We start from the raw sequence: 8,303 nt of genomic DNA on the forward strand, positions 1-8,303 counted from the left end.
GCTGCTGTTAATTACTTTAATTATCTGTACTTTCTTGATGAGGCACACAAGCTAGTTGCCTATGTTTATCCAAACTGTCCCGGTCAAACCTCTGTCACAGTGGATAATTCATGATAAACATTCTTTATTTGTCTTTTATTTTGGGTTAAATGTAAAATATTCTTGCCTTGGTAAGACCTGAAGCCAACAGTGGACAAGGTAAGTAAGCTTAGCCTCTCTTGAGTAGGTTTTGACCACGTTTACTGTCTTTTTTAGGGTTAAGAAATTCGCGTTATATGCAAGAAATGTTTGAAAAGTGTTTCCTCTCCTCCGTGTGGAAACTTTACTACAGCTGCAAAACACGAGCTAACCATGCTAACGTGTTAGCATAGCTGGGTTTGAGCTAATTAATGTCTGAAGTGGCCATCATTCCTTTCATTGTTGTTTCATTAAACCTTTGGCACAAAACGCTATATAATATATTCGTGGTTTGGCATAAACAAGTGGCAAAAGTTGTGTGGTGGAGCTGAACTTTCGTTTGATATTCATTTCTGTCTCCACCATCATTTTACCAAACCTAACAGTACAAGTTACAGGATACATGTGATTATACTTTACTATTTCATTAAAAACGCTTCATTAAAATGTTTTACAAAGTTTGCATAGGCGATTATGGAAATCCTGTTGGAATTAGATTGAATGCGAAAGATAAAAGTATCATAAACGGTTGTGTTTACGGCTCCAACAGAGCCTCAATTAACCCGCATCCAAATACCATCAGAACACCTGTTCATACACTTTACCAGATATAAACAAGTAAAATGATCTCGGAGGGAACTTCAAATCGCCTTTTTGTCCCATATGTAATTTGTATTATTGCATTTTATGTGCAAGTGTCCCAGATAAACAGCGTAAATGCTGTTTGTGTTTTTTGTGGAGAACGCAGTGAAGTTATGAGATAAAATGAAGGTGTTTTCATTTTGTGCCACCCATCCTGAAGCGGTTGGATTGGATTCGTTTTATACACCGTTTGTCCGGTATAAAGTGATGGATGTGATGCTTGAACTTCTGGGAGAAGGAGGTGGAGGGGTGGGGGTGAACGTGGGGGTGGGGGGGTAAGTCACCACACTTTTGCGTCGCGGAGAGCCCCGCGTCCCCACGAGCGGTTGCGCGTTTTGGGTGAGCGATGAGCCGCGCGGCCGCGGCGGTGCCGAGGAGCGCAACGGTCCGTCAACTTTCTCCCGTCGCGAGGAGTCATCCTCCCTCCCTCTCGCCACACGGCGCCGCGAGACGTCCGCGATCTCCAGCCGCAATCGGACGCAGAGCTCGCACCTTTGCGCAGAGCACCCGGCCGAGCGCTTCGAGAGGCTCCTCCTGGTGCACAAAGGCGAAGCGGCTCGCAGAGGAACTTGCTCAGAGTGGAACCGGGGGGACGCTGCGAGGCGAGATAAACAAGCTCCCGCACTCCAAGTAGCGAGCGGCCGCCGCCGCGCACTCCCGGCCCCGCCGCAAACACGCTATCCGGACCCCGATCCGGCAAAATCCAAGGTAAGGATCTGCTTTTTGACGCGTTTGCGGGGCGCTGGAGGGCTGCGGAGCGGGTTAAAACCTCCTTCGCGCTGGCTTCCCGTGCGTGGTTGTTTTTGCAGAAAATGGCGTCATCGCCCTCTTGTTTCTGCCTGGCCGCGGCGGGGAGAGGAATAGTTTCAGAGACTTGTAGCAGCCTCCACACGCCGCGTTTTGCTTCCTGGAAGACGCGGCCGGCTGCCGCGACGTGTTTTATTCAACATCGGCCGGTCGGATTGCGAGATAGTTGGCGGTTTGGCTCGGTAGGAGGACGCGCAAAGATGGAAGGGTCACCGGTCCTGTGCGCCAAGCTGCTTCTTGGAAAAGGTGGCACGGAGCCGCTAAACGCAGCGTTTTACATTCACAACGACGCGGTTCTCGACGGCCCCGGGTTCGTCAAAATGACCGTGGACGTCTTGGTGTCGCCGCCACGGTGGCCATGGAGGTTTTCCTGCGAGCGTTGCACCTTGTCTTTGTGTGTGTTTTATTCGGGTAAGCTCGTCTTTACGCCGCACTCCCCTGCCATGCTGCAATCGTTACTAGGGGGCCTCTCTCTCCCTCTCTCTCTCCTCACGCCGCGAAAGGTGCATTTTATACTTGGCTCTCCCTTTGATCAAGTTAAGCTGCCCCTTTGTGGCTCGAAAATAGTGGCGTTTTTTCTCTCCTCCCGCCGCTGACAATATAACCGTGTAAAGGGAGATTTTCGGGGGATAATGGCGGGGCGATGCAAATCGTGCCATGAGAAACGGCGGCTGCCCTGCGCTCTGGTTCGCTGGCTTTTACCAGGCAGAGGACAGCCTGGATGAGATGAAACACAACAACAACAAAAACAATAATAAAAAAATATAGTGTTTTGGACGGATCGCACAGTTTGCACAGAAGTGGGGAAGTCCGGCGCTGCGCAATGCTCGTGCTGTTGCTTTGCGCAGAGAACAGTTGCAGCTGCTGTAACCGCCGCCACCATTTCGCTCGCGATGTTTTCTGTGTGCGCCCGGCCAACCTTTTGTAAATAGTTGGGGACTCTTGGATAAAAGAGCACAATAGTCTTCACTCGGGCCCTTTTATGGCCTGTGAATGTGGTGCCGAGTCCCACTCCGGCTGTCCTGTCTCCCCCCCGGCTGCTACGTGCATGCGTCCTAGCCCTGGCCAAGCCACACATCCACCATGGCGAGGCCAGCGGGTCCCCCCGTGGATCGCCTCCTCCCGTGGCCAAGAGTGGACGGCTGACCGGCGTGCCGAAGCCACCGGGATCCCGCCGAGGCGACCGCGGAACATCAGCCACGGGAAGCCGCACGTTCGCCGGCTCCGTGCACATTTTTTGATTAAGTTTCACCGAGTTATGCAACCGCATCCCCGTTGAGCGAGCCGCTCATCCGTCTTTATTCACCCGTCAGCCTCCATCACATGGATGTTCGTGTGGAACGCGCGTCCACTCGGAACCAGATTTCTGGAGATATGTCATTTGCAAATCACCCAGTGCCATTTGCGTCACAGCCCGCGGCCTCGCACGCCCATGGGGGGCGATGGAGTTGCAAATGGAGACTGTGTGTGTGTGTGAGTGAGTGAGTGTGTGTGTGTGTGTGTGCTGACGCTGCCCCAGCTGAAAGGGAACCAATAGACACGGACCCGGGCGGCATCAGCCTCCGTGCGCCTCCGCTCTCCGCCAGTGCACCGAGTTTGGATTCCGTGCGAACGCGGAAGACCCGCCGCGCAGTTTTCCTCTGGATAGTTGGGCTCGCGTCGCGCTGCGTGCGCTGCGTGAGTGGATGCGTTACAGCGCCGTGGGTAAACCTGCCAGTCGCCTCGACACGACAGGCCAGCCGGAGAGGAGCCGACATCCATCCGGTCCTCCCCTCATGGTGCGGGCTGCATGTGGCTTATTGTGGACTCGCTCATGTGTGAATAAGCGCCTCTCGACCGGATCGCGTTGCAATGTCCGCGAAACATTTACCACCAGCTCGGATTGTGACTCGGACGCTCGTGTTTTTTTCTTTATTTTATTTTATTTTTTTGAGATCCACCGCGCGCCACGCCACGCAGTCGAGCGTTTTGTCTTTTTGTTGTTTTTTTTAACCAGGAATGTTTTATTTGTTGCCGTTTGCGCTTTTTGGGCACTGCGCATGGCTTCGTCCAGCAGAACTCGGGAGAACCGTGGGAAGAAACTCCCGAGGTCCCGTCAACTGTTTGGCTACAGGCTAAAGCGGGTAGTTATCTGTATTATGTCGAAAACCTGATCACATTTATGATGTAGTGTTTTTGTGTTTAAACTGGTTTCTGAGATTAAAATGTGTGATCACTTTAAATGCGAGCATGATGCCGTTTTTTTTGTCTCGTTATATATTGAATTGTGTCCATTTCAATTTATTCTCGATATTGCTTAGTTGTATTGGTACTTTTTCAAGTTTAAAGCAGCAATTAAGATCGAATGTAGCCTCTCTTTTTTTAAATAAGATTTTTTTTCATAATATATCACAGTTTTTAACAGATTTTCAACATGTTTCATTGTCCAGCTGTTTCAGTCTCTCTTTGCTTTGCTTGTGCTCACAGGTAATTCATCACAGAGGTAGCTGATGGTCAGGACAACCTTAAGTAGGGCAAGAGTGACAAAGTGGGTTATACAGAGGTGCAGTAAAATAGTGGAAATGCTGGGCCTCATAATTCAGATACTGTAGGTATTTCTTATAGGTTCGTATCGGGAAGTTTATCAGGTTCCACCTGACTGAAGTCTCTCAAGCCAGGTGTCATTTTGTTTTCCTACCAGAGTGGAAGATGACTGCAACAGTTTACTGATGTAACTTTGTGATTCAGTCATTTTAATGATGTAGTGCTCAGGTTCAGTCCCTGAGTCATGCTGTCAAACCAACGTGCAAGGTGTCAGTCAACAAATCAACCAGTGTTTCTGCACTAGTCGGTAAACTATAGTGAGTAAACTCGTTTTTCTTTGTTCATCCAGCCATGTTGGGATGACAGCAAGTTAATTAGGCCTGCGAATAAACCAAAACAGATATTTTTGCTGCGTCAGCAGTGAAGGTGAACACTGTTCCGTCTACACATGGCCCTAAAATTCCTTATTCCTCATTGTTATATGTTATTTAGATATGTGTGTTTTTCCCCTTTACTCGCTGTGCTGCTACATCCCTTCACATGTGATTTTGAATCAGGATTTAATGCTTGATGCAGAATCTCTCATATCTGGTTTGGAAGAGCTAAAAGCCAAGTCAGGATCAGCTGTTGTGTCTTTCATTGGCTGATAAAAGTTACCACAGAGAAGCCAGGCAGACACATGACGTCAAGACAGGGACACAAATTAGTCATTTTGGAGTCCTGATAGGTATTTCTGTCATTTCATGTGTTTGTAAACTTTAATTTTTTCACGACAGTAGATTATTTGTTGCCACAGTGATTTATAATTTGGTGTTTACTACTGTAGTAGCAACCGATGTGTTTGTATGTGAGATTCCTTGTATGTTTCTCGACACGTATCTGCGAGACTCGCCACATGGGATGTTACCGAAACACCAGTGAGGTCAGATAATCAGATCTGAGGGTGACTCTTGTTTATTATGAAGTGGAAAACTCCCCTCACCTTTACTTTGCATATTTTAGTTTAACAATTAAAGACCATCTGCTGAGGTCAGTTTTGGGAAGATTTATGTTTCCAGACCTGTTAAAGGGAAACCTCCGCAAAGTGGTTGATTAGTTAGACGTTCAGAAATGTTCTTTGAGTAGTCATTTTGTTAATGGTGACTCAAGTTGTTGTGTGACTTTCTCAAATAGCTTTGTTTAAATGTATTACCAGTAAAACGTCATCTTGCTATCCCTTTTAACTCAGTAGATATTGTCTGTTGTTTATATTTTATATCTACAGAATAGTATTGCATGTATGGCCTTTTCTTTAAAGTCAAGTGTAGCAATAAGACAATCGATTTATCTTTAAACTCAACATGATAAGAGATTTGGATTAGTTTCTCCTGCGGTCAGGTGTTGTCACCCTCGGTCAGCATCATGTCAGAGTGGAGTCCCTCCGTCACACTGCCTCTATACAAACAGAGGAAATAACTGCTGCCACACATCTGGCCACGACTGAACGACTCAAATAGTTCAGACACACAGCCAGATGCATTTACAGAGCAGTAACACACTCTCAAATAGGTCAGTGTTTCTTTGTACAGATTAGATATAAGTACACATATAAGTATTTGTCCCCTCAAATGTGTGAATTGTTCCACTGGGGAGCTGGAATTGATTTCTGGCTGGTGTAAACAGAACAGCAATGGCTTACATCAAGAGATGGAACTTTAAAGAAAGTATCCGACAGTCAGGTGTGTTAGTGGTACATATCAGGTAGTTTGTTTTGCTGGATGTGGCTGAAATAAAAACAAAGCTTCAGTCGTATCCTTTGTGTGGACGTCTAACAGAGGGAGGGAAACTAGATGTGTTAAAAAGTTAGAAAGTCAGTTTTCCAGTGGTTCCTATGTCAGTGTGCATCGGACGTGAATATACTGGCTTTGTTCTATTTTAGCCACATGTGGTGAGTTGCTAGTTTGGGCAGTTTGTGTTTTTCAACTTGTTTTCAACACCGTAAGAGAAAAAAAATTGAGTTTTTAGCAAAGCATGTTCGATGATCATTTGATTTGTCTCACAATTTTTTTCGGTTTTGTTTAAGAAAGAATCAGCGTTTGAATGGAAATGTCTTCTGAATTGATCGGATTCACGAGCATGCAGTAATCGCTCAGGATGCGCGGCCAGATTACGCTATATCTCCTCAGTTTGAGCACCGGACACTTCGGCTCTCATTACCTGAGTCATCACAGGAGTCACTCCTTCAAAACCACGTCTGTCTGTTGCCATGGAAACGGGAGAGTCCCTTGTGTTGGTGAGTGAGTGTATTATTGGCGTGTGTGGTGGATAAAAGTGTTTGTTTTTGAAGCTTGGTCTTTAAAAAAAATATATTTTTTAAATTACCGTTTAAATTTTCAAAGTCTGGATCAGCTCCAGGAGACTGCAGCTCGTCAACTTGTTTGAAACAATTCGTGTTTCAATTGGCTCGTGTCGGTCTGGACCTCGGTGATCCTGCTCGTCCCAGGCCGGGTGGCAGTGGTTCTGTTGTCAGAGCGGGTTGGCGTCTAATTGCAGGATTGAGGGTCTGATTCCCCGTCTCACCCCGGACAAATGTTGAAGTGATTTTCGGTGTGTTCAGGGGTGCCGTTAACACGGGGTTTCAGGGGATCCTGTCGCGTGCAGCGAGCCCCGAGGCAGACTGTTTACACTTCGTCCGTCTCATGTTTTAGACTAACCACTTGAGATCGAGTTTTGTTACTGCCTCTCCGAGTAAAAGACAAACAAACACTACAATAAGAACAAAAGTTTTCAAATTCTTGAATGCAAGGGAGCAGAAGGAAGATTAACTTGTGTACTCTGCCTCTTTGTCTCAATTAATCCTCCCCCATGAAAATAATGAGCAAATATTAAACAATTTGACTGTGAAGTCCCAGCAGGCCTACATTGCTGCTTTCACTTGTGTCAGAGTTTTATTTTTCAACAAAACAAACAAACAAAACAAAAACCCACGAAATCAAACAAAACAATCACTCATAAAATTGTATTTAAATAGTAGCCTTAATGGTTGTTTTAAAAATCTAACATGTGTTTTGGGATCTTTTAACGAGATTGTTCCTGAACTCAACCCCTTTTCCTGAAATGCAATGTTTCCTTACTTTGGTCCTAAAAATATATTTTTTGATTTTTTTGTTTTCATTTAAGTTACTTTCTCTTTTTGCTAATTTATTTTGAACATTGACAGGTAACATTTCTTTTTGCACTTTAGACATTACGTCCAGAACACTATGGTCAACTCTGTTGTTATCTGATCAGCCAAAACGCACGTTAACACCAGGTGTAAACGGGCCCTTTGAGCAAGATGCTGAAAGTTTCTCCCAATAGTGTGTGAGCGTCTTGCACGGCAGCTGTCATCAACGGCATGTGTGTGTGTGACCCATCGGGTTTGAAACGATCCATAGAAGTAAAATCCAGGTATTTGTTGATTACCGCTTAAAACCCGATGCTGTTGATGTGAATGAAGGCAGCAGAAGTTAAACTACATTTCCCATCAATCAGCTTTTGTAAGCACCAGATGAAACTATATCTATTACATGTGCCATTTAATAGACTGCATTTCCTGGTTTACATGTGCAGGAGTGCAATCGATTTATTGTTAAAGGGCGAGTACAGTTTCAGTGGCAGCAACGCAATAATTCCAATTTCTTTAGGTAAACACGGTGATCCTCAATAACTCCTCACACTTACTTGTTAGTGTGAATAGAAATTTGTCAGACCAAGGTCACGTTTTTGCCAGAGTTCTGAATGTAAAGGATGAAACGTCAACAACACTCTGGAAATATGAGGGTTTTTTTGCTTCAGTTGAAGTCAAGAGATATTTAAGCCCACTTGAACTTTAAATGACCTCAATGACTTTAATTATTATACCAACGTAAAACAACAGGGTTTTTTTTTTTTTGAGTAAAATAATTTAAGATCTAAATGAGGTTATTTCCTCACAGCAGTGGAAAGTGTAGACAGACTTTACGGTCAAAGTCCTAATTTCCCATTATAGTTAATGGCTGGTGTTAATCTCCCGCCGTGATAAAAATAGAGCATGGGCAGGTACATAATGTATTAATATGCCTGCTCTATAAATTATTTTAATCTTAAACCGCCGTGTTTGAAAGGAATTTGTGTCATTATTATAGTTGAGACAG

This window comes from Blennius ocellaris (assembly GCF_963422515.1).
Source record: "Blennius ocellaris genome assembly, chromosome: 22".
NCBI classification, from domain to species: Eukaryota; Metazoa; Chordata; class Actinopteri; order Blenniiformes; family Blenniidae; genus Blennius; species Blennius ocellaris.